Here is a 25,748-nt window from a genome sequence, read left to right as displayed (position 1 = left end):
GCAGGTAGTTCAGAAATATTGAAACATTATCATATTTCGTATTTTAAAGGAAGTTTTATGTTGGTTTTACAGAATAATAATAATAATTTGATAATATTGCATTTGATATTGCGCTTTTCACGTCTTCTCGATGTCTCAAAGCGCTTCACAGAATAGTAAAAGTGAAAAGTTAATTGACTGTATATTTGTGGGCAAAACGCAGCAGCCAATTGCACACAGCAGTGTCCCACAAACAGTCGTGGATTGAGTGACCAAATGATTATTATTTTTTTCTTGAGGGATTAGTATTAGGCGTGTGGAGTAAGGAAACTTGCCCAAGGTTTCCCTGCTGGGAATCGAACCCAGGTCTCTCGCTTGCAAGGCGAGTGCTCTAACCACTGAGCTACAGGACTCCATAATGACAGCATCTCATGCTGCTATATTAGGTTTGCGTGCTGGTTTCAAACTTTGTCCAAACAGCAAAATTATGAAAGTACTGCACATTCTATGATTTTTCTCTTAATAACATACTTGGACTCTTTTCTCTTGAAAAGAGGAGGGTAAAGGGTGACCTGATAGAGGTCTTTAGAAGGATGAAAGGTTTTGATAGGGTAGCCATAGGAAAGATATTTCCACTTGTGGGGGAGACCAAAACCAGGGCCATCAATATAAAATAGTCACGAGTAGATCAAATAGGGAAGTTAGAAGAAATTTCTTCACACAGAGAGCAGTGGGAATGCGGAACAAGATGTTGTTAAGGCAAGTAGCACAGATATATTTAAGGGGAAGTTAATTATGTACATGAGGGAGAACGGAATAGAAGGTTATGCTTGAAGGCTTAGTTGAGGAAGGGCAGGAGGAGGCTCATGTGGAACATAAACATCGGCATAGACCAGTTGGGATGAATGACCTGTTTCTGTGCTGTATATTCTAATGTATCTAATGTAACAATAACAAAATAATATTTGCATATCACCTTTCCATGTCGGGAGGACGTCGCAAGGCGCTTGACAGTCAATGTGTCAGGCCCGAGCTGGGGGTCGGGATTGGGGAGAGTGGAGGACAGTGGGGGAAGCAGGGTTGAAGAGGAGGGTTTTGAGATGGGTCTTGAAGGACAAAGGAAGGGGTGAGGCGGAGGGACTGCGGGATGGAAATCCAGAGGGTGAGGTCAGAGTGGCAGAAGGTGAGGCGGGGGACGAGAAGCAGGCCGGAACCCGCTGAGTGGAGGAGAGGGCAGGATGGTAGAGGTTTAGGAGGTCACAGAAGTAGGGCAGAGCAAGGCCATGGAGGGCTTTGAAGGTGAGTTCTCGATGATCTGCAGCCTATGGAGGGAAGAGTTGGGGAGGCTGTAAAGCCTGGATGTCATGAAGGCATGTGTGAGGGTCTCGGGGGCCTGCGGTGTGAGACAGTGGCAGAGCCGGGCAACGTTGGGGAGGTGGGGAAGGCAGAACGGGTCATGCAGGGGTGTGGGGTAGAAAGGATAATTGTGGGTCAAACAAGACCCCAAGGTTCCGGACTGGCTCAGTGATGGGGAGGGCGCAACCATGGATGGTGATGCTGTCAGCGCCTGAGGTGAGGAGGTGCTGACGGGAGCCAATCGGGAACTCGGTCTTGTTGGCGTTCAACTGAAGAAAGTTAGCTCTCATCCAGGACTTGTGTCTGACAGTATTGCTCACTGTAAAAAAAAACTGTTAAAAAAGTCCTTCCCAAATAAATATTAAATACATTTTTCAAAGAAATATAAAAGAAAGTTCAACAAACAAATTTAGGCGAGGTTTTTAATACAAATACAAAATAATTAGTAAAGAGCAAATGCTGTGTATATCCACAGGGTCTCTCTGGAACTCCAGTGAGTTGCTGATGGAATCTTATTGCTCCGGTGCCGGGCAGTAGATTGGCATCGGAGAGAAGTTCCACAATCGTTTTTTTTCAAATCCTTATGGGAATCTCACAATTTAAATCCCTCTGGTTTAACTGTCTATCCCTAAGGCCAAGGGGGTCAAACTTTTGGCTGCCGAGGGCCAGATTCCCTATTTGAGAAATATTCACGGGCCACACAAACAATATTTTGTGTTTCTCTTCCAGAAACATAACAACACTGACACATCACCTTTTTCGTGTTGGAACGACATCTTGACATTGTCAGCTGGGCACCTGAGCTGGGGGTGGGAGCTGAGGGGGATGGGGAGGGGAGAAGATGACCGAAAATATGGTCAAAGAGTTCGGTCTTGATGTGCTTTGAAAGAGGGAGGGAGGGAGGGAGCGAGGGAGGGAGTCAGTCAGAGGGACACCAGGAATGAGCTCCAGAGTTGAGCAAAATGGCGATGGTGGGGCAGATGGGGTGGGGGGCATGAAGCAAGCTGGTGTTTGCTGGGCAAAGGGAACAGCCGGGTCGGGAGGTCAGAGGTGGTGGGGGAGCTGCTGGGGAGAGGGAATGAAGGACTTGGGAGGTTTTCACTGGGGAAACAAGGAGCTTTCTATATAATAATAATCCTTGCATTTGATATAGCCCCTTACCACATCTTCGAGACGTCTCAAAGCATTGCACAAGATTTATGTGTAAAGTGAATTTACTGTGTATTTTGTAGGCCAAATGCGGCAGCCAATTGCGCACAGCAGTGTCCCACAAACAGAAAAAAAATGGGATATGTAAATACATTGCAGTTCCCCATTGCAACACCCAGTGTAAGTTTCTGTGAGGAAACTGCATGGCACATATTTACAGTGGCCAAGGGAGGCTCCGATCATCTGTGCTGACAGTGGACCACAAAACGCTGCCCTCACTTCTCTCTCTCTCTTTGTTCTCGCACTCTTTTATTTATATCTCTCCCCCCCCCTCTCCCTCATGTTCTCCCCAATCGTCGGTGCTTGCCGCTGCCATGGGAGGCGTTCGCCAGGAAGGGAGGGAGCGGAAGTTGGAATGATGGAAATGGCCTTGGGCTGGATAAAATGAACCGCCGGGCCGAATGCGGCCCATGGGCCGCCTGTTGGACCACACTGCCCTGTGTACTGCAGACATATTTCCAATGCAAACCATGTCCCTAAAGTATTAATTGTACCATTTCTGTTGCTAATCTATCCTAATCTCTAGCATCATTTTGCCACCATGAATCTATTTGTTTTTCAGAGAAAGCCTTTATGTGCATGTCAGCGAGAAATTTTATATGCTGAAATCTAATCAAATTTGGATCTTATCAGGTGTAAAAATGCAGTACTAGACATCACGAAGTGAGTCTTTGATAAGAAAATACATCACTTGGTTTTCAAATTAACCTTCTTGTCCTAGATGTTCCATTGTTTACCATTTTGTGTTCTCTGCCTTCTGGACAAGGACACACGCACACACATACACACACCGTGGCAGCAGCTGTTCCTATTAATTTAAAGCCATTACAAAAATTAAAATTAAACCCAATTACTTTAGCTGTTTTATAGCAGGGAAGCTTCGCTGATTGTTCCCCCTGGTTATGGACAGAAACAATATTCCCACCTACAGGCAGCTTTCACTGGAATACTAATGAATTACAGTGCAAGATGGGGAAAAAAAGTCAGAACACAGACCAAACACACTCTGCAAGAATGAAATGTCTTATCATGCATCTGCAGAGTGTTCATGCTTTATCCCTGTAGGTCATCATTCAGCAAACTCATTGCCAGAATAAGGAATTAGGATATTATCAGCAGACTATATTAAAGCTGGCTCATATTGCTGAAATAATCTTCTCAAGTTTTTTTAACAAAAGTAGGTATATTTGTTATAGCCAATACATATATTCATAAAATCATTTAAATATATGCATATAAAACAGAATATAAATTGTACCCTATAAATCAACAGGTAAGCATTCCTGAATTGTCCTTGTATGAAATTTTTAAATAAATCATTTGGAAGATTTTGCAGTGGTTTAGGCACAGGTTTCTGGAGGCTCAACCTGCCAAACCTAACTGCCCAGTTGAGCACATACGGTAAATGTATCATGACATTTACAAAATGTATGCAAAGGAGGATAAGCAAGTGTTCAGAGGTACTTTAGTTGCAATATTGCAATATCTGGTTTGCATCATACTCAAAATAACTTTAAAAATCTATCAGGACAATTTCAGTATTCTACAAAGGGCATCTTAATGTGTTTTAGAGTTCTACACAGTAACTGAGACTTAGTCGATCAATTGATTTAAAATCCATAAGGTGCTCTGAATTTCAGGTTAAACTCCTACTTGTGCAAAACCAAAAATGCTCCTTCATTTTTACCATAAATGTGTAGTAGCTTTGACATCATGCAAACTTATATCTATATCACTCGCTGGCATTAGTTGGAGATCAACCAGGATGAAATTTTCGTACCATGAAAATGCTTCCATTACATAATATAAACCTTCATAGCAGGACAGTGTTCTTGCCTATGATCTCTGGTCTAGAAAAGGATGTGAAGCTTCAGTTTTAGTTCTTGAGAAGCCTGTTTTACATTCCCATATTCAAATTCAGTGGTTATGGTGCAAGAAGCAAAATTAAAAACTCTAGACCAAACCTTTTCTTCCAATTTTCTCATCCTTTTTCATTAACAATAATCCTTGCATTTGATATAGCGCCTTATCACGTCTTCTAGCCGTCTCAAAGCGCTTCACAGGATACACTGTGAAGTGTATGTTCTGTGGGCAAAACGCAGCAGCCAATTGTGCACAGCAGCGTCCCACAAACAGTCGTGGATTGAGTAACCAATTTATTATCTTTGTTTAAGGAATTATTATCCCTGGAAGAGCGATCTGCCAATCAACTAACAAGTGGGATCCTACTTACTGTTGGTAAACATAAGCATAATAGACACCAGGATAACAACAGCTCCGCAGAACAATTGACTGCTGCTTTTCGTTGATTGATTGATTTCAATAATTTCAGATCATAAGAGCTCACTTTTCCCCTCCCCCTCTTCTGTGACCATTACCACATCACCTGGGTCCCAGACACACCTTTTCTCTTTCTGGTCTGTCTGTTTTGTTGCAATCTTTTTTTTTGTTTTGCATCATTAACACCTCGTTAACCCATCATCCCTGTCCTCTACCCCATTTTCTCCTTTGTCTTCCTTGCCCTGCTTCCCTCCTCTCTGTTAGCTTTTAAAAGCCTCTCCTCCCAAAATACCCCAGTTCTGATAAATTACCTTGGACCCGAAACACTGACTCACTTTCCTTTCTCCACAGATGCTGCCTGACCTGCTGAGAGTTCCCAGCGACTTCTGTTTCTGTTCATCAAATAAATACTGATAGAGAAAATGAGAAATCAGAGTGAAGAAAACCTGATTCTGAAACCGACACAGCCAAGAGCAACAATAACAACAGCTAAACAAAAAAAAATCAAGGTCCATCCAGTTCACCTTCCACCAGCTGCATGCACTTGTCATGTCCCAAACACTGTATCCCAAGATGTTATTTCCTAAAAGTAATCTATCTAATCTGCTTTTGAAAGAATCGACAGTTTGAATACATTGATGGACGCAGTCTAACATAACAAATTCTCCCAGAGAGGGGCTGAGGGGAAAGGAATGAGGACCTGCTGGTCTGTGGAGGACAGGATACCAATGCTAGAATAGTGGAGATGAGTGAACATTCTGAAGGTTTTTCTTAATTATTTTTGTGGATCAGGAAGTACCTATGCAGAACTTTAGCCCATGTGACAGTGTGATGGACTGGATCGAACTTTGATTATATTCCTCTGTTTACTGGGATTTTAGTTCGGTCACCTCTGTTGTCACAATATCTTTCTTGCTAGGAATTATGGGGAACAAATGTCACGATGGATTCACAGCTCTTGTTGAAACCAATTTCTTTTGTACTGTAATTCCCATTTCAGTAATTAAACTGTTGTCATAGAGGATAGGCTTTATGCAGGAACTAGGAGTCCTCAATTTCATAATTCACATTGGGTCAGAGGAGTAAAATATAGCTTGGAATGAAAAATAATAATAAAATGAAAAATTAGTAACCATAACATAGTTTGGTTAATTTGAATATATGGATATAACAGTGTATTGCACCAAATTATTAATAATTTAATCTTCCATTTTTACCAGTTATCGTTATATAGTTATGTTCACATTTCACAATGTACTCATCCTGTCTGTTAACTTTGTGTTCATGACATATCTAAAACAAGTCTACTTAAAATGTAGCAACTATTTCAAAATTCTCCCATTACATCAGTCCACATAGATCTGATAAGGTTATACCTAGGTTTGCAGATTGAAAGTGACTATTGCAGTTCTAGTTAATGATCGAATCAAAACTTTAAAAGAAAAATAAATATCTATATATATATCAATCCATTGCTATTAAGGTGCTCCGAACTGGATAAGCAGTGGGAAGTTTGCCAGACAGTGTTTGTTACTCTGGAACTCTATCCCCCAGTGCCTTCGCCGCCTCCTCCCTTTCCTCCTTCAAGGTCGGTCTCAAGACCTTTCTCTTTGACCGAGCCTTCAGCTCCCCTCTCGACTCTCTACCCCCTCCTCGCTCCCTCCTTCCCTCCCCTCAACCTGACCATCTCCCCCCCAATGCTCGGGGCCTGACCCAACTGTACAGCGCCTTGGGACATCCTCCCGACGTGAAAGGCGCTCAATAAATGGAATCTTGTTGTTTTTGCTGTTGTTATGGCAAGCTGTGCATTTTTCACCGCTTCCTCTTTCATTTGCCAACATACCTGTTGTCTCTATCCAGGATTTATCATTTTGTGAAGATACAAGTCTAAATGCAATACAAGTTGGATGGGCCAAGGGCATGTCTCTCTTTTACTACAATCAACTTTCTATTCTCGTAACATTGTACTTCTAAATATTTTTTAAAAGCTCCAATAATGAATTGTCAAAATCTCTAACAACATTACAATCTTAAGCACAGAAAATGTTATTTGGTGTTAATGCTTTAGATTGTTAATTTCTTTGATTAGTGGCTTCATGTAGCATACATGTGACACAGATCCAGTTCCTAAATCATATAGAATGGCAACACAAAGAAATCACAAAAAAGAGCAACATTTTCACATCTCCATCTCCAAGGGACATTCACAGAAACAAGCACTATTTATCAAGACTGTTATACAATTGCAGAATGGATATTAAATAGTTGTCACCCAGTGAAATGTTCTTCATCCTCACAAATAAGAAGTGCCATTCCAGCCTGTCAAAAGCCTTATCATCTGTGGAGACACCCATGTCTGGTACTTCCATAGAATTGGCATACTGAATAATAGATACTTTTCACTGGGGCTATATTTAAGTTGTCTGTCCACTATAAAGCCAGTCTGGTCTGAATTGATCATATTTGGGAGCAGTGTCTCAAGTCACCTAGTTTTTACATAAGATTTTAAAATTTGCATCAAGCAGTAAAACAGACATGCAATTAGAAAGCCAATGGTTCCCTGATTTTTTTTATATATTAAGATATGCATGCTGTCCAGATAGTTTGGTGGCAATCTGTCTGAACAAAATAATCCTTTTGGGACGTCCTCCTGACGTGAAAGGCGCTTTATAAATGGAATCTTGTTGTTGTTGTTGTAATCCTGCTAAGTGGCAGCAAACTGATTCAAGTAGGTAACCATCACCTCCCAGAACCTTTTGCTCTGCATCAGGACTATTATCCTCCCCAAACCACTGGCAGATGAAGTATTAAAATTACAAATCTCATTAATTCTAAGTTAAATAAGTCAAGCACAAAAATGAACCCCTTCCTCATGAGTCATTTTTATTTAATTCCCCCCTAGCTCCATCCCTCCATTTCTTGGTGGAAAGCTCTGTACCCTTTTCAAGCTGCAAAGGTAATCAAGTTTAAATTTACCCATCTCGCATAACTCCCCCCATCAATAGTTTACATCGATTCCTAAAACCTAATAAAGAAAATAAGCCACACTTACATTGCATTTATACCGTATATATGGCTAAATATGATCACAATTATGGCGTCAAGTATACAAGGAGACGCGGGCAAAAAACAAGAGGCATTAATTCCCTTTCTCACCCAAAACTAAACAGTTTTGTTTCACTATTTTGAAAACTTGTTCTTTTGAATGTATAACTTTAAGTCAATACACGTAATGCAAAACTAAGCACCAGATAAATTACCCCATTCCTACCTCTGCAAATGCTAATCTGGTAATTTTTCACCTAATGGGTCAGTCTAACACCTCATTATTCACTAACTACTAGAGTCCAGTCAGCCATTCAAAATTTCATACATTTATACTTCAAAGCTTTTCAAGCTGTCCAAAGCTACACCTGTTCAGGTGATCATTGTTAAAGTCTAAAATTATCTCATATAAAGTCTTATAATAAAATAATCCTTGCAGTTGATATAGCACTTTTCATGTCTTCTAGACTTCTCAAAGCGATTCACAGAATATACTGTAAATTGAATTGATTGATTGTATATTTGTGGGCAAAATGCGGCAGCCAATTGCGCACAGCAGCGTCCCACAAACAGTCGTTGGTTGAGTGATTAAATTATTATTATTATTTTTTGAAGGATTATTATCCTTGGAAAAGTGATCCACCAATCGACTAACAACCGGGTTCCTACTTACTGCTGGTAAAAGAAGCGTGTGGAGTAAGGAAATTGCCCAGCGTATCGCCCTGCCCGGAATAGAACCCAGCGCTCTCGCTTGCGAGGTGAGTGCTCTAACCACTGAGCTTACAGGGCTTCAGGGGCTGGTCAGGAGAGAAACGAGTGGATGCCGAGTGTTGACTATAGGCACAATCAGAGAGATGTGTGTTAAAAGGGTTTTGAAGCCTGAGAGAAGGACAAAGCAGAGCCAGATTTTGAGCGAGTTCCAAAGCATGGGGGCATAACATTTAAATAACAGGTTCAAATATTTTTAGGTAAAGGATAGTTACATGTTCTTCTGTTAAAATCCCGGTACTCCCTAGGCAAAATCGCCGCATCCTTAATTAAAAGAATATTTTAAAGGGTCTGATTCAGCTCTAATGTTACAACTCTCTCCTTTTGGCACAATAATTCCATGGTAGAAAAAAATCTTGTCCTCATTATCATTATGTATATTAAGACAGTGTTTCTATACACAATGGATAACTGGGAATTCAAGAGAGGAAGAGTTAAAATGGATTAGGATGTTTGTTTCCACATTATTTCAAGGCATGTTGCCTAGTAAGTTATTACATTGATTGGCAGTTTACTTCCTGCTCAATTCATTCAATAAAACCAAATGTTTAATGTGGCCCTGCAGTTTTGCATTGTATTACAGTGGTATAGCTAATATGCTTAAATTACTAAATTATTAAAATAAAAGCAGAAGTCACTGGAAACACGTAGCAGGTCAGGCAGCATCTATGGAGAGAGGAAAGTGAGTTAACATTTCAGGTAGAGACCCTTGTTTCAGGTTGACAATAACTAGCCCTAATCATTTTAAAGTATATGACCAAAATTAGGTTAATTGCTTTCCACCAGGCCTGCAATATAAATCCACAATTTCATAGCAATTTGCCAAACACTTGAATAATTTGCATAAGAGGGATAAGTCCTTCACTGATTCCCTGACAACGTTCATTTAAATATATCTACTGTCATAAAATAGAGTATTTCTGTTTGCTGAGTGACCACCGTATATCATTGTGTCAACATTGTCAACAAGGTTCTCTGACTACAACAGCTCCATGATACCATGAAGTGATGATAGCATCAGCAGACACAATCTGATTTTCTTAACTGGGAATTCAAGAGAGGAAAAGTTAAAATGGATTGTTGGCTATGCTGGCTAGTATTAGTCACTGAGCTTTTGTAATGTTTTTGATTATTGTGGCTTTTGTATTCTCCATAATTGATAATGGCAAAATTATCGGGCTCCAAGGATCTATGCATTCAACTGAATAGATTTTTTTTTTAATATTCATAATAATGCTCCTTTGGGGTTTTCAGAAGGACCACAATCATTGCAGCATTTTGTTCGAGTCTGTGGTCATTTGATGATATCATAATTATGCAAATTGTGCCATCCTATGATTTTATTTAAAAAAGATTTACAAAGAAGGTAATATTCAGATAAAGACAATTTCCTTTCAACAGTTTAGCTGATCAAATCCTTGTGTTGGAAGTCAGTTTCGCACTTGTGTATATTAATCGTCCTTGCATTGCATATCAAAATAATAATCCTTACATATGATATAGCGCCTTTCATGTCAGGTGGACATTTCAAGGCACTTCACAGGATAAAGTGTAATGACTGTATTTTGTAGGCAAATAAATGCTCATTGCATTTCAAATAGTGGATATAGCAACTCCAACATCAGAGTCTCAAAGTGTTTCACAGATAATTGCTCTCAAGTGTAGCAATTGTATTTGTAGGCAAATGTCTAGGTAAATATTCAAGATGATCAGAGAAAAACACAGAAAGCAATATTATTGGTGTTACTGTTGATGATCGAGGAATACTGAAACCACTCCAAAGCATTGCTAGCAAAAAACAAAAACAAAAGTGAGTATTCTTTGATAAGTACATTACTTCCTATTTGGTATTGCCAAGATGTACAACTGAAAGCTTTTAATTACATGTGATGCAATTATAAACAGCTCCAGTGAACACACCCTTCACCCTTCTTGTTTTCAGTCAATTTCACTGTCTGAACCAATTCAATAAAATAAGGTATGAAAAAAGTGGACAGACATGCACAAGTGATCTGTCTTTATTAGCTGGTTATCACCAGATATAACATTTAATGTCTTCTGCCGTGTTGATGTTTTTTTTTAGCAACTTGCATTTGCCCTTCTTGAAAAACAATAATAAAGCAGTCAGATCGTTTTAGAGGGTATTTTGGGGTCACTTATGGCTCATTCGCGCTCATTGTTGGTCTGAGGAAAGAATATTGACCCACCTGCTCTAATTAGTCAAATTGCTGTGTTAATAATTAAATTAGGTACAGAAGACATGAAAGGAGGTTGCACTTCAAACGATGGCTAAAAGGACGCGATGAAAAATGTATGGTAGGAAATTGCAAATGTGCATTATCCTAACGATAAAGTCTCACTACTCTAGTTTTGCAATTAAAACCGTTAAAAAGGTTACTGATTACCTTTTTTTTAATCATATATTTGATTAAATCCTGAGAGCTGATTACCTAATTGGGGGAATTGGCTTGGAGGGTTACTTAACCCAACAGCATGTGGGAGCTGAATTAGAATGGGAGACACCAGGTGGAATTCTCGCTTCCATTGTAAATCAATGGTGGAGACTTCCACCCACTGTCTAACTCGATCTTTCAGCTTCAACTATGCATGTTAAATCAGCTTCCTCACAATGTCAGATACAGCAACTCTCCATCCAGGTTCATTCCCTTCAGTCATATTATCAATGCTAACTGATTCCAAAAATGCATCGTAATATTAAAGATAATTATTTGTAAATATTTCCTTTTTGAAACCAGGCACCAAATGAAATATTCACTATTTAATGTGCAAAATGTGCGGCCTATTTCTGAACTGATAAAATTAAGGCACTTCAGTTCAGTTAAGACAAATTGCAAATGCAAATTCCAGCAGGTAGATCAGCATCTGAAAGAGAAAGATAGGTTAAGGCTTCCGGATTTGGCCCTTTATCATGTAGCACAGTAAACTGCCTTTTCCTTTCAGATACTGATCTCCCTGCAATGCATTTGTAGTTTTTCTTTTTATCTGCACTAAAGTTTCTAAGATTTTTCTTTTTATTTAGGCATTTTAGATAGATATGTGGCATTAAATATACAACAAGAAGCGAGTAACACTCCAAAGTTCTGATGCATAATATCTTAATTTATTGACATACCATTCAATATTAATTGTAACGTTTAAAACCTCAGCAAGTTTATCCAGTGAGAGGCTGAACCTTACAGATTGTGAAGGTCCCAGATTCGATCCCATGTCTGCAACATTGCCAGCCTCCAGAGTATAAATATCTTGAAACAGGGATGAAATAAACAGAAATCCAAGTTTTAAAAAAAAGGAAAATTCCAGCGCCTTGGGATGTCCTCGCGACGTGAAAGGCACGACACAAACAAATGTTGTTGATTTTATTGTAGAGATTTGATGCTTATCACACTACAATCAGGTAGCACTATCCTGTTCCAGACAAATTTTAATCTGCACACAAGTGCAGACCCCACATCATCGCATTTCGTACCTGATGTCATTGCATGCACAGCGCTGGAATTGTGATTGTGAGATGAGGGTTAGTAACTGCACAAAATCCGTTCAAAAGAAAATTAAAGATTGTGAAAGATGATCTTTATTTTGATTGTCAGATGGCTTGGGCTGTTTCCCTGGAGAAGTGCAGCCCCTCAATGTGTATCACATAATTACATGTGCATTAGTGTAATACCAATAATCCCTAGATTCTGAAAGAACATCCAATGCATCAAATATTGAGATAAAATCAGTAGTGACTTTACCCCCAATTAATACTGAATCAGCAGTCTCTGAAACCATATTTTTTGTGGAAAACAGCAATATAGAATATTCCATCACTGGTTTAAAAATACAACATTTATTAAATGTCAATTTTCTAAAATGATAAAAGAAAAACCATGACACATTACTTACTTTGTTGATATAACAAGTGTTCACACAAGCTGTGCAATAGAGAAGTGGGTAATTAGTCACTATAAAGTTATTGCTTATTGCAGTATTACTGGTACAGTAAGTTCACAGTGGTGTCTTTTCATAGGCAGCCCAATCACTGAATATGCAGGTGTTCCATCAGCTCATTTGGCCTGTGAATAATGTCAGTTCAGAGGAGAAGCTTCAGGCTTCAAACTTTTAATCTGCCTCCATTATCTCTGATCAAGGTGGAACCACAGGGGAGCAGAATTACTGGCAGTGCCAGGACAAGTGAGGAGGCAGCCTATCTATAAAACATATTAATCACCTTCTCCTCTTCCAGGCACATTTACTAGCTCCAGCCTCTGCTTGGACTCCCTGGAGCCTGAGAAATGGATTCATTGTCCCCAGGTTCAGGCAAATGCCTTTCAGGGAAAGTCATCAGCATAATAATTACTGACATTGCTGATAGAAGCCTAAATTGTCGATGGGGAACTATTAGACGAGCAAAGTATTGTGGGAAGAGACATTTACAGACTTCCCATGTTGGCATCTGCAGCTAATGGTTTGGCATTAGGAACAACAGAAGGACCCAGATATATTCAGATATCAGCTGCTGTGACAGTGCTTAATCCTGAATAAACTGCCAAGGTGCCAAGGGAATCTTATTCTTCTCTGTTGTTCCAAACAACAGATGCAGCCAATTAACTTTAAGCGGTGACCAAGAAAGCCTTTGTTACATTATGCTGTATTATGCAGAGGGTGTCATCTCTGGGTATCAGAATACAAGCTGTCTTTCATTATCATTCATTTCTTCAAATCAATCTGACAATTATCAAGAAAAGATCTTAATCATGATACATGCAGTTCTTGTAAGTGAACACAAAAAGCATAATTTACAATTTCCACATCTGCCAAGTAAGTCGGGGAAACTGTGCGTACAAAACATCACCAGCATCAATTTGTGCTAAGTGTGAATATTAAGTTTGCCATGTCACTGTTTCTCTGGAAGAAATAGCTGGTGATATTAATCATTAGATATTCAAATCAAAAAAGAGAAAAACATGAAAGCCACAATTCTATCCATATGGACTGCTTGAAGCGATAATGACTCACTATAAAATCTGATGCAGTAGAATTTCTATTACTGTTCCTTAATAATTCAATCTTAAATTTGCATAAGACAATGCTCACTGAAATAACACTTGAGAACTTTCTACAAAGAAAAAAAATGTCTTTCTAAATATAGTATCAGCTATAATTGAGTTTTAATATTTTCTCAAATCGGTTTAAATATACGGAGGGAAGTTAGTAACAAATCACACGGTTTTTCAGGCAATACAGACAACCCTATAAGAGCAGCTCCCACTATCTCTCCCCCTGGGCTGCTGACACCCTCACCATGCTTTCATCATCTCATTAGGTTTGACGATTGCACTGCCCTCCTCACTCTTCCCTACACAAGCTGCAGACTGCAGACCACCCAGAACTCTGCAGCCTTCCCTTCTCTTGCATCAGCCTCCGGGAACCGCATAACCTTCCTCACTTGGCTCCACTGGCTCCCTAACTCCCAGCAGATCAAATTTAAAATTCTCGGACTCACTTTCAAAAGCCTCCACAGCCTCACTCCACCCTACCTCGGCCACCTTACTGCCCAGGTCACTCCATTGAGACGTCTCAAAGCGCTTCACGGAATATACTGTAAAGTGAATTGACTATTTTTGTGGGTGAAAAGCGACAGCCAATTATGCACAACAGCGTCCCACAAACAGTGGTGGATTGAGTCAAAAAATTATTTTGGGGGGACGCGGGGAGCAGTTTTTACCCTATCGGAAATAAATACAGGGTCAGACAGAACCCATTCCTGGTGTCATCATTCTGTCATCCTCTCCCAGAATACTTTTCCAATTCAGTTTTTTTTTAAAAAAGATAAAATATGTTGCACACGATGGTACCAGGAACAACTTTCCCACCTGCCCAGAGCAGGAGAACTATTCTGTTTCAGATGTGCTGAACGGACTTGGAAGTGCCTAATTGTTGATAATGGGTTCCCAAATTGATAACCTTCACTAAAATATATACAATTTACACAAGTTAAAGTTAGCAACACAACAAAGTTTGAACTTGGACATTTCTCTGCTTGATGAATATCATCAATATATTCTTTTATTTTAAAATCCACTCTGTTCTTTCATCAATAGCTTCCCAAAGTTGGATTTAATATTCAACAATATAGCAGACATAACCTTTTCTGAAATGAAGAGCAAACTTCAACTCTAATTTTTTGTTCTGGTTATTGGATATAATAACAGCATACTTTTGAGTCCAGGAAACAACTCATCGCTTCATATGGCATGACAAATCTGCTGAAACCACTTAAATGATTTCATCCATACTTTAAAATGTCAGCAGTTATCTTATTCCTGGTGCCGAGCCAGATTTCAATTTGGCAATAGCTTTTTTCAATTTCTTCTACTGCAATGGCCTCTATTCATATCAAGGTCTTCTACATTTCTTAAGTGTATTTTTGCAATGTCATCTCAAGGCGCTCTGTTTAACATCACAGAAAAATGTTTGCCCATCTTTTTGTTTTGTTTTAAAAAATTTAATTTTTGTCCCTGATAATTCTGCAGCATTCACTATCTGTTATAATGTTCTTATATATTCAATCAGCATTTGATAATAGCTGTTTATAGATTAGTGTGGATTTGTGAATTTCTTCTCACTAAACTCATTCATGGAGTCAAAAAAAAACTCACATTTGTACATCTACAATCTGCTATCTATTGTCTTAACTACAAAACCTTTTACAGTCTTGTTTATTACTTCCTTTCACGATCATACGGTGTAAAGTGCATCTTTTTTTCCATGTTTCTGGTCTTTTCACATCTTCGTATTGTCGATTAAATCGCTTATTAATCCTTCATGTTTACATTTCTAATTAATCACAACTTTAGTTATTTCCTGTATCTTGTCACCAAACATATTCCATCCAATCGAATTCAAGTTCATCAACAAGTAAACTGGTTAATACAACAATAAAATTACATTTGTATAACAACAACTTGGATTTATATAGCGCCCTCCACATCGGACGGCGTCTTGGAGCGCTTTACAGGGACCGAGCCAGGGGGAGGGGGAGGGGGAAGGCGATCAAAGGCGCGGTCGAAAAGAAAGGTCTTCAGCAGGGACCTGAAAATGGGAAGGGAGGAATCGAGACGAAGGGAGTGAGGAAGGCAGTTCCAGAGACTTGGGAGGACTTTCACGTCGGGAGGACGTCCCGAGGCGCTGGTCAATCCTTCAAACCTTGCTGAAATTACTGCATCATTTAATTTGCTGCCACCAAAGTTCATATGTTTCATGGAGAGGATTATAGTTCATTTTTATTTTCGCCAACAAAATTTGTTGTCTGAACAAATATCTGCTTGTCAATTTATTCTCTCCACAATTAGGATTTCTGGCCCTTATCAGGTGTTTGTTTTTAAGTAACAGAATGGCACGGTGTAGATAACATGATCTGATCTGTCTGTTTGCTGCCATAAAAGCTTATTCCAAGTCTATTAATTCAACTGCGTGAGCACCACCCGGACAGAAAAACAATCACAGCACAACCATTCAGTACCAGCTACTGTAATTACCAGAGATTACTGAAGTGTTACTTTTCCAATAACTCAGCAGTCTATCGACAGAGCTGGAAGCATGGCATACTGAGACCATCCTTAGACATTAATATTTTTCCTGCCATGATATTTCTTAACTGTAGAGGAGTGGTGAGAAAAAGGCTCATACTTTACATGCCTAATACAGTATTTTATGAGATAAATGTGTAATGTTAAAGTACATAAAAGGCTAAATGAAAAAGCAGTCTCATAAAAACAGAATACAATATTAATACTTTGAAGTAAAACAATATTCCACATTTTCCAAGTCTAATATATTGAAATATTAGTTTGTCATATTTATTTTATTTGTTCAATGTGATACTATTAAAGATGTGTGCTTTATTTAAATGTGGATTAATCTCAAGATTCAACAATAACAAATTAAAGAGCATGACATGCAACAATAAACATAGATTAGATACCAAATTGTTCACGTACCATATTCTTTAACATTTCCTGTATTTTTGGATTGATGCAATTCGTATTGGTAAACGAAAGCCAAACTGAAAATCATTTTATGTTCATGAAAAGTCAGTGATATTTTATTTCTGACAATTTTATCAGGCTGAATACTTTAGTAAAAGTGTCAGTTTATGGTTTATCTCTTATGGTAAAGATATTTTGAACATTAATTTTCAAATTTTCGGAGAAAACTAATTCCTCCGAACCTCTCTCTAACAGCTTTGCATTAAGGTATAAAACTGGTCTACCTAGATGACGATTAGTTTAATTGGTTAATTAAGTTTTTATATTATACGATATGACAAGGAGTGGAAGCAAGCTGGAACTGATAACAACAATACTATTTCCTGATTTCTATATTGAGTACAGATCATTAAGAGTCGAAGGAGAGGTCTGATAGGTGACCCATTCCACTGTTAACACGGTCTTACTTTCCATAAGGTGAGAGTTCTGCTGTAGGGATGATATGCTGTGGCAATATCAATCCAATTTGGATCTCTTCTTGAGGATATGGATGATGTTTGTAGCTTTCCATTTTCCGCAATAGAGACAAACATGAGGTTTGCATGAACACCCTTCAGCTTTTTTGATCAACTATCCTCCTGATAACTAGTTCTCGCTATCGATTACCCTTTGTGTAAAGAATACATTTCAACTGTCTGCCCTAAATGTACCTTTCGTGTTCTGAACCAAGGAAGGAAATCTTCTAAAGCTTAGACTATACTATTAGGTTATCTTTCTGCCTCCACCCTCAACTCAAGGACAACTGCTGTCCTGACAGACTGTCTGTCGGACATCAAGTTCTGGATGAGGGCAAATTTCCTACAGTTGAATGTGAACAAGACTGAGGCCCTCCTGATTGGCTCACGCCAGCGCCTCCGCACCTCAGGCTCTGGCAGCATCAACCTCCATGGTGGCACACTTCAACTCACCAGCAGTCAGGAACCTGAGGGTCTTGCTCAATCCTCAACTGTCATTTCTTCCCCACATTCAAGCCATGACCTGGAATGCCTCCCTCACTTCTGTAACATCACCCGACTCCGCCACTACCTCACACCTCAGGCCCCTGAAACTCTTGTTCATACCTTCATCACCTCCAGGCTCGACTGTGCAAACACCCCGCTTGTCGGCCTTTCCAACTCCTCCCTCCACAGCTGCAGATAATCCAGACTTCTGCAGCCCGCGTCCTCTCCCGCACCAAACTCCGTGACCCCATCTCCCCCACTCTCGCCCGACTCCATTGGCGCCCTATCCTTCAGAGGATCCAGTTCAAGATCCTAGTCCTCATCTAAAAAGCCCTCCATGGCCTCACCCCACCCTACCTCTGCGACCTCCTAACCCCCTACCAATCCGCCCGCTCCCTCCGGCTCCACGTTCCCCAACCCACCCAGCCCACCATTGGCAGGAGAGCTTTCAGCCACTCTGCTCCCAACCTCTGGAATTCCATCCCCCAATCACTCCATCTCACCCCATCCTTAGCCTCCTTCAAAACCCTCCTCTTCATCCATGCCATCGGCCACACCCCTTCCCCTCCCCTCCCTTCTCCCCCCAACCCCAGCTTGGGTCTGAAATACTGTACACTGCCCAGCGCCTTGGGATGTCCTCCCAACATGAAAGGCACTATACAAATGTAATCTTGTTGTTGTTGTAGGTTCATTAGCATTTCAGGGATCAAGCTCTGATGGTGGTGTGTGAAAGCTCACTTTGATATAATGTCTGGTCCTGATCTTGGATTCCGATAACTTTTTAGCAAATATGGTATTCAATAACTCCTTCTTATTCACCAGTGTAGTCCAGCAAAGAGATAGACCACATGACTCCAGTCACTGTTGGCATCTGATATTTGTGAGGAAGAATGAGGAGAGGCAATATAAGCTGATGGTATAACCTTAAAGGGGGTGAAGGAGCAGAGAGACCTGGGGGTTCATATAGTAAATCTTTGAAGGTGGCCGGACAGGTAGATACAGCTGTTAAAAAAGCATACGGGATACTGGGCTTTATAAATAGGGGCATAGAATACACAAGTCAGGAAATTATGATGAACCTTTATATAAAACACTGGTTAGGCCTCAGCTACAGACTGTGCTCAGTTCTGGGCCCCACATCTTAGGAAGGATGTCAAGGCATTGGAGAGGGTGCAAAGGAGGTTTACCAGGATGGTACCAGGAATGAGGGACTTCAGTTATCAGGAGAGACTGGAGAAGCTAGGATTATTCTCCTTGGAGCAAAAAAGATTAAGGGGAAATTTAATAGAGGTGTTCAAATTATGAGGGGTGGAAGCAGATTTGATACAACTTTCAACAGAGGAGTTGATAGATATTTGAGGAGGACAAACTTGCAGGGCTATGGGGAGAGCACGGGGGAGTGGAATTAATTTGGACAGCTCTTTCAAAGAGCCGACACTGGCATGATGGGCTAAATAGCCTCCTTCTGTGCTACATAATTCTATGATATAGCAATCTCCCACCAATTCTTTGAGACAGTCTGGCAATCACTGCACTGGAGTTGACTCAGGCTTGTACCTCTGGCGAGCTGATGGCAGTGTGTATTTGTCTGAATGTTCTAGCATTCAAAATATCTTCAGTAATCTTGAAAGTCATTAGGAACGTTAGAAAAACGAGGCTGTCATCAGTAATAAGAAACTGCCTAAAAATACTCACAAAGCAATAGCTACATGACTAAAGCAATACTTGGTATTCATTACATTATTGGATTGTCAGAAATACGAGCATTCTTGAAGCCTGAGGACATATATCTCTGCAACTCTGCGTCAGTTCAATTCAGATTGTCCTTGCATTTGATATAGAACCTACAACATCAAAATGTCTCAAAGTGCTTCACAATGAATGTTCTCCTGTTGCTATGTATTTATAGGCAAATACAGCAGACAATTTCAGAATAAAGAGGCTGATTGTTGGCCAGGACACCAGAAGAAACTCTGGTTTATTTAGCTTCCACTGGAACAGATAATGTTCTCAATCTAACGTCCTATCTGAAGGACAAGCAGCACTTCCATAGTATTGCAGGGTCGCAAGATCTGATCTCGCATTATTGTAAGAATATAATAATCCTTGCATTTGATGTAGCGCTTTTCACATCTTCTAGACGTCTCAAAACGCTTCAAAGAATATACTGTAAAGGTGTGGTGAAACGCGGCAGCCAATTGCTCACAGCAGAGTCCCACAAACAGTCGTGGATTGAGTGACCAAATTATTAGTGGATTTTTTTAAGGATTATTATCCCCGGAAAAGCGATCTGCCAATCGACTAAGAATCAAGTTCCTACTTACTGCTGGTAAACAGAGGTGTGTGGAGTAAGAAACTTGCCCAACATTTCGCCCTGATGGGAATCGAACCCAGGTCTCTCGCTTGTGAGACGAGTGCTCTAACCACTGAGCTACAGGACTGCAGCAGGGAACAGAAGAGAGAATAAGGATTTAAACAGAAAAACAAAATGCTGATATTACAAAACAAACTGCAACATTTTCTATACTTTTTCCTCCTATAAGTTCTCAGGGACAAAATTGATCACTGTAACCTGCAATTCCACCACACTCACACACACACTCTCACTACCATCAGATAGCAACAAATAAAGACTATAACTTTTGAACATGAACAGATACGTATTTTATCTACTGACATTTCACACAATTTACCCCTGATAATGCAGCTTTGATAATTAGTAATGATCTACAGTTGGAATACAACATTTGCCACAATTTTGGGGGAGGCTGAAACATTTTTTACTGCAGAATCCAACAGCGACTTGATGTATTAATAATGTATCTTTTAGAATAGATCAGTGCTACCAAATTAATATTTTAAACCACATGTTGCAGCCCTTTAATGGAGCAAAGGTAGACTTCGGTGAGCAAATCCAACATATAAAGAAAAGCCTCCCCTCCAGTTTTTTCGCTGAGTGACATTCTATCTGGCCAACAATCCCCCAGATAAAATTGGTCACTCACTTCATGGCTGCTTGTGGGACCTTCCTGTGTGAAAATTGGCTGTCAATTACGGTCATTACAGTTCATAGTAAAAACCTGTGAAACTCTTTGAAACACCTCAATGATGTGAAAAGGCACTAGGCCAATGATTATTATCTTAATGTACAAATGAATTACCAATTGAAAAGATCTGCCATGATCTAATAATATTTTAGAACATGCTCAAACAAGATTGTTAGGTTTTATGGATTTTATCTTCACTTATTAAATTCTTATACAGCTTCTATTCCTGCTGGGTACATTTGTCTACTGAGCACAAATACATCATTTCCAATAATTTGCTGAGAGCTTTTGCTGTTAATTATAATTCTCAATTATAAATGGATATCCCATAGAAAATCCTGCCTAATTTAAGTCTTAACAATATCTGTGTCTTACTGGTGAAAGCATAATACGAAGTATAAAGTCATTGTCAAGGCAAATTACTAAATGAAAGCATTTATAGAGACATATATTACTGTTCTATGCTTTTGCTTAGTCAGATTTTGTTGTCTGTTCACAATGTTGAACTTCACACTTAAATGCGTTTTAAGATGAAGTTCCTATATTCCCTGAGCCTTTCACCAATTTTGGGCTGAGTGACTAGTGGTGATCAAAACCTGAAGGTGTTTTGTTGCTCATTGGAAACATCTGACCTCCACTTAGCACTTTCTGTAGCTGAGACTCAACTGTATGGGAAAATTGAACTGCCACCATGTTGGAGCTCCAATATTGTGCCATCTCATTTCATCATCCCATGTTTTAATGCCTTCAAGTAATCATTCTCTCTATGATCTAAATATTCTTTATTTATATTCATGGAGGTTTGAATTGGTGAATTAGAAAAAGTGGAAGATAAAACAAATCATATAACTGAGACTTTATAAATGTCAAAACAATCTAGATTCTACCAACATAAAATATTTCACTGCATCTCTGCTCCAACGGTTTTAGTAAAGTGCAAGTCCTTTTGGGACCAAGCCACATCTAAATTAAATGGATTCTTGATGCTTTACACGCGTCTTTATCTCACGGCAGCTTAATTATGGGTTTTAAATTTAGTGTTTTTAAAATGATCCACATCAAGAGACATTTAGTTGTTTAATTATTAACAAATGAATAAAGTTTAATCAAATAAGATCAAAATACTAATTTGTCATGCTAATGTTTTATGATACTGATTGCTCCATTGTGGCTTTTATATTGTTCTATAATGAAACCACCCACATTGTCAGGATTGTTTTTTGTTTGAATCTTAACAGTCCAAATATGGTGTAGCCTCTGGAAATTTTTTCATGTTTTTGCTGATGTATACAGAGATTCAGGCATCCTGTAGTGTAATGGTTGGAGCACTTGCCTTGCAAGCGAGAGGACCTGAGTTCGATTCCTGGGCAGGGTGAAACATTGGGCAAGTTTCCTTCCTGCCCATGCCTTTGTTTACCCAGCAGTAAGTAGGAACCCGGTTGTTAGTCAATCGGCGAATTGGTTTTCCAGGGGTAATAATCCCTTCCAAAATAAATAAATAATAATTTGGTTACTCAATCCATGACTGTTTGTGGGACACTGCTGTGTGCAATTAGCTGCTGTGTTTCGCCCACAAATACCCAGTCATTCACTTTACAGTATATTCTGTGAAGCGCTTTGAGACGTCTCGAAGACATGATAAGGTGCTTTATCAAATGCAAGGATTATTATTATTATCATGTTAGTTCATTCTGCATGCTCTTTTTGATTAAAATACAAATAGTTCATTTAGATTCCGTGTGCATACCTAAATACAGTGTTGTAGTTTTCTGATTAAAAATAGATACTTCCCACTGAAAAAATATCAGCTCGTATAGTGCAATGGTGAACTTACATTCACAGGACTGGTTTTTGCCTTTCTCCTTGAAACATGAAATGAGCAACCTTTCCTTTCATGTCAAATAATCACTAAACAGTATAAAATCTGATCCCAGCACAATATCTGAAGTAAAGAGAATTGGACACAAAAATGTCTGTTATTCTCTCCAGATTTCCTTAGAATTATGCTAGACCCCTTGTCTCTGGGAAACTATGTTAGAAAAAATACCTTGCTTATAATTTATATTATAAATATAATATTTATATAATATAATAACAATGATATTATATATACTATAATAATCTAATAGCCTGATAATAATCCCAAGAATAAAAACAATATTAAATTCGTCATTTTAATCCACGACTGTTTGTGGGACACTGCTGTGCGTAATTGGCTGTCGCATTTTGCCCACAAATATACAGTCACTTTACTTTACAGTCTATTCTGTGAAGGGCTTTGAGACATCTAGTAGACCTGAAAAGCACTATATTAAATGCAAATATTATTATTATTATATGCTTAGTAGCTCTGCATTCCTTTGGTGGCAACTAAAAACAAGTTTTTGATTTTCAATGTACTACCATAACAAATTTTCTTTGATCCCTATGCTACAACCAATAAAATTACTAATATTCACCTTTGTAACCCAAAAGCCAATATATTTAGAGGCATAACTCTTTCCATTTGGCATTGAAAATGCCAAAATTGCATTACTAAATTGCACTGCAAATGCTGCTTCCACATGTGGAAATCTACTTATATTACTGTATAGTTTGAAAAATCTAGATTAGTAATGGAATTGAATAGTTTTGCTTGGATAAGAATTCAGCAAATTAGGCAATGGAAAGCATTTTGTAATGGTGTCAAAATTCAAGAGCCTCAAATGTGCAGGAAAGATTGAAAATTTAGTAGATATTAAAACAAAAGCTGAAATGCACAACACAATAGCATGATTCACAACATCAGAGAGTAGGAAGGAGAAGTAGGAACATAAGGAAAGGAGATTCAAGTCTGTAATTCAAGTTTAAAATCTGAATTGCGTTATTACTTTGAGATGCCTAATGGAGGATAGGTACTTCAACTGTGGGAAAGTAAAATTGTGGATACTTCAAAATTACATTAAAATGGTGGAAAGAAAAACAATGATAATTTTAGGACAGTGTCATTTTTATGAGGAAAGGCTGACAGACTTGTTTTCATTAGAAAAAAAGATTGATGGTAAAGAGGAGGACAGCTATGATCCACATCTTCAAAATGGTGAGAGTCAAGGATGATGTACATGTAAGCAGGCTATTTGAATTAGCAAATCAGAAGTTGAGGGCATAGATTTAACATTAAAAAGCCTCAAGCAGAACTGGAGAACAGAGCAATTTCCCCCCACAGAGTAATAGATATGTCTACAAGATTCTAATAAAAGCATTTGATCTTCTGTTATTTAATTCTTTCAAAAATGTCTGCATAAAGTCATCTGCTTAAACACAAGATAGGAATAGATGTAGACTAGGGTGAAAAACTCTGACTGATTTCTGTTCTACTGGACCAGGGGGCGGGAATGTAAATGTTCTCTTTGAAGGAAAGGAAGTCAAGCATGAATAATGAAGGTGTGGAGGTGGATGAATATTGTAAATCTTTTGCTTTGTATGTTTGGGATTCATGGACTAACTATGTAGCGTGGATTGATACTGTAGGCTCTCCATGGAAAGAACGCACTTAATGGTCAAACGTCCTTTTGTTATTGTGTTCTTTCCGATGATCAAAATAAAGTGAAAACACTATTGCTTGATGAGTTATTTAACAGACAATGTCCCAAGGATTAAAACTGAGATTACTGTAGCTTGCGCGTCTAAAGATATTGATGGAACTGGCACTATCTAGTTTCTATACACTTTTCAGATTTTATCAGTTCTGGGGAAGGAGAGAGAATAAAATACAGTTAAAATAATATTAACCCAAATTATATGATGTTAATTTAAAGTTGGATGTGATAACAGATGGCACAGGACATTTCTGAAATATATTTCTGCATTAAGTCTAATTATTTTAATAACACAATATTAATTGCCATCATGATGTGGTGCTCAGCAGTTGGCATAATTTTAAAATATTACCAGTCTTCAGTCCTGACTTTAAAGTAAAACAGTTGCAAATAATTGCATTCAATAAAATCTCAATAATGGTTATAAATGCTTTTAACAATTAGCTTGTGTAGAAAAATAGGAACAATTTATTTTCATTTTTTCAATATTTATATTATTTGTCATAATATTTCACTAGTGTAAGTAAACATAAGATGAATAATTTACAACTTGATTCCCAAAATTTCAGATATGCCAAAGCAACAGGACTAGAGGAGGGTAGATGCTCAATGTCACGAAGAGCAAGGTTAGGGCAGAATCCAGGGAGTATTTCTTCTTACAGCGTGGGGAAATAGGGTGGTTACCAGTGGAGTGGTTGAGGACAGACACTGGCTTAATTGAAGAAACTGCTTGATACTATATACTGGAGTCCTGTAGCTCAGTTGTTAGAGCACTCGCCTTGCAAGCTGGGTTCAATTCCAGGCAGCGTGAAACCTTGGGCAAGTTTCCTTACTCCACACGCCTGATAATAATCCCTCCAAAATAAAACAATAATAAATTAGTCACTTCAATCCACGACTGTTTGTGGGACATTGCTGTGCGCAATTGGCTGCCGCGTTCGCCCACAAATATACAGTCAATTCACTTTACAGCATATTCTGTGAACCGCTTTGAGACGTCGAGAAGACGTGAAAAGCGCTATATCAAATGCAAGGATGATACTAATTGGTCAGTGGTAATTGGTTAGGGCTTTCAAAAGTTAAAGCAAATTACTGATTCCTTGACCACATGCTCTGGGACACTCTCCTTGTGAGTGACACTATACAAATGGAAGTTTATATGTTTTTTATTTAATGTTAGGGATAAATGGAATCGCCTCAAAGATTGAAAACATCCACTTGCATTGTTCTTCCCCCTTACCCACCCCATGTCCCCTTCCACCCCACCTAGACCATCCCTCTGCCACTCCCCCCTTGGATCAACTTGGATCACACCTCTCCCCCCACTCCCTCCTCGAGCCCCTGCAGTCTGGTTTTTGCCCTGACTGCCCACAGCACAGACAGCGTTTGTCAAAATCATAAACAAAGTCCTCTCTTTCTGTGACCAGGGCTCCCTCTGCCTCCTCAACCTCCTGGATCTCTCTGCTACATTCAACACAGTCCACCCTGCCATCC

The 25,748-nt window shown here is 39.0% G+C and overlaps 1 protein-coding gene and 1 non-coding gene across 6 annotated transcripts in view; both read right to left on the bottom strand.

Moving 5' to 3' along the window:
* The window catches only part of agbl4 (AGBL carboxypeptidase 4), a 300,075-nt gene that overhangs the window by 185,394 nt on the left and 88,933 nt on the right, over positions 1 to 25,748 (bottom strand). The window lies entirely within an intron of this gene.
* On the bottom strand, positions 321 to 390 carry trnaa-ugc. Its single transcript has one exon. It is a non-coding gene; the product is annotated as a tRNA-Ala (tRNA).

This window comes from Callorhinchus milii, unplaced genomic scaffold (genome assembly GCF_018977255.1).
Source record: "Callorhinchus milii isolate IMCB2004 unplaced genomic scaffold, IMCB_Cmil_1.0 Scaffold5, whole genome shotgun sequence".
NCBI classification, from domain to species: domain Eukaryota; kingdom Metazoa; phylum Chordata; class Chondrichthyes; order Chimaeriformes; family Callorhinchidae; genus Callorhinchus; species Callorhinchus milii.
The sequence above is the reverse complement of the archived record's forward strand: the minus strand, read 5'-3'. Positions and strand labels throughout refer to the sequence as shown.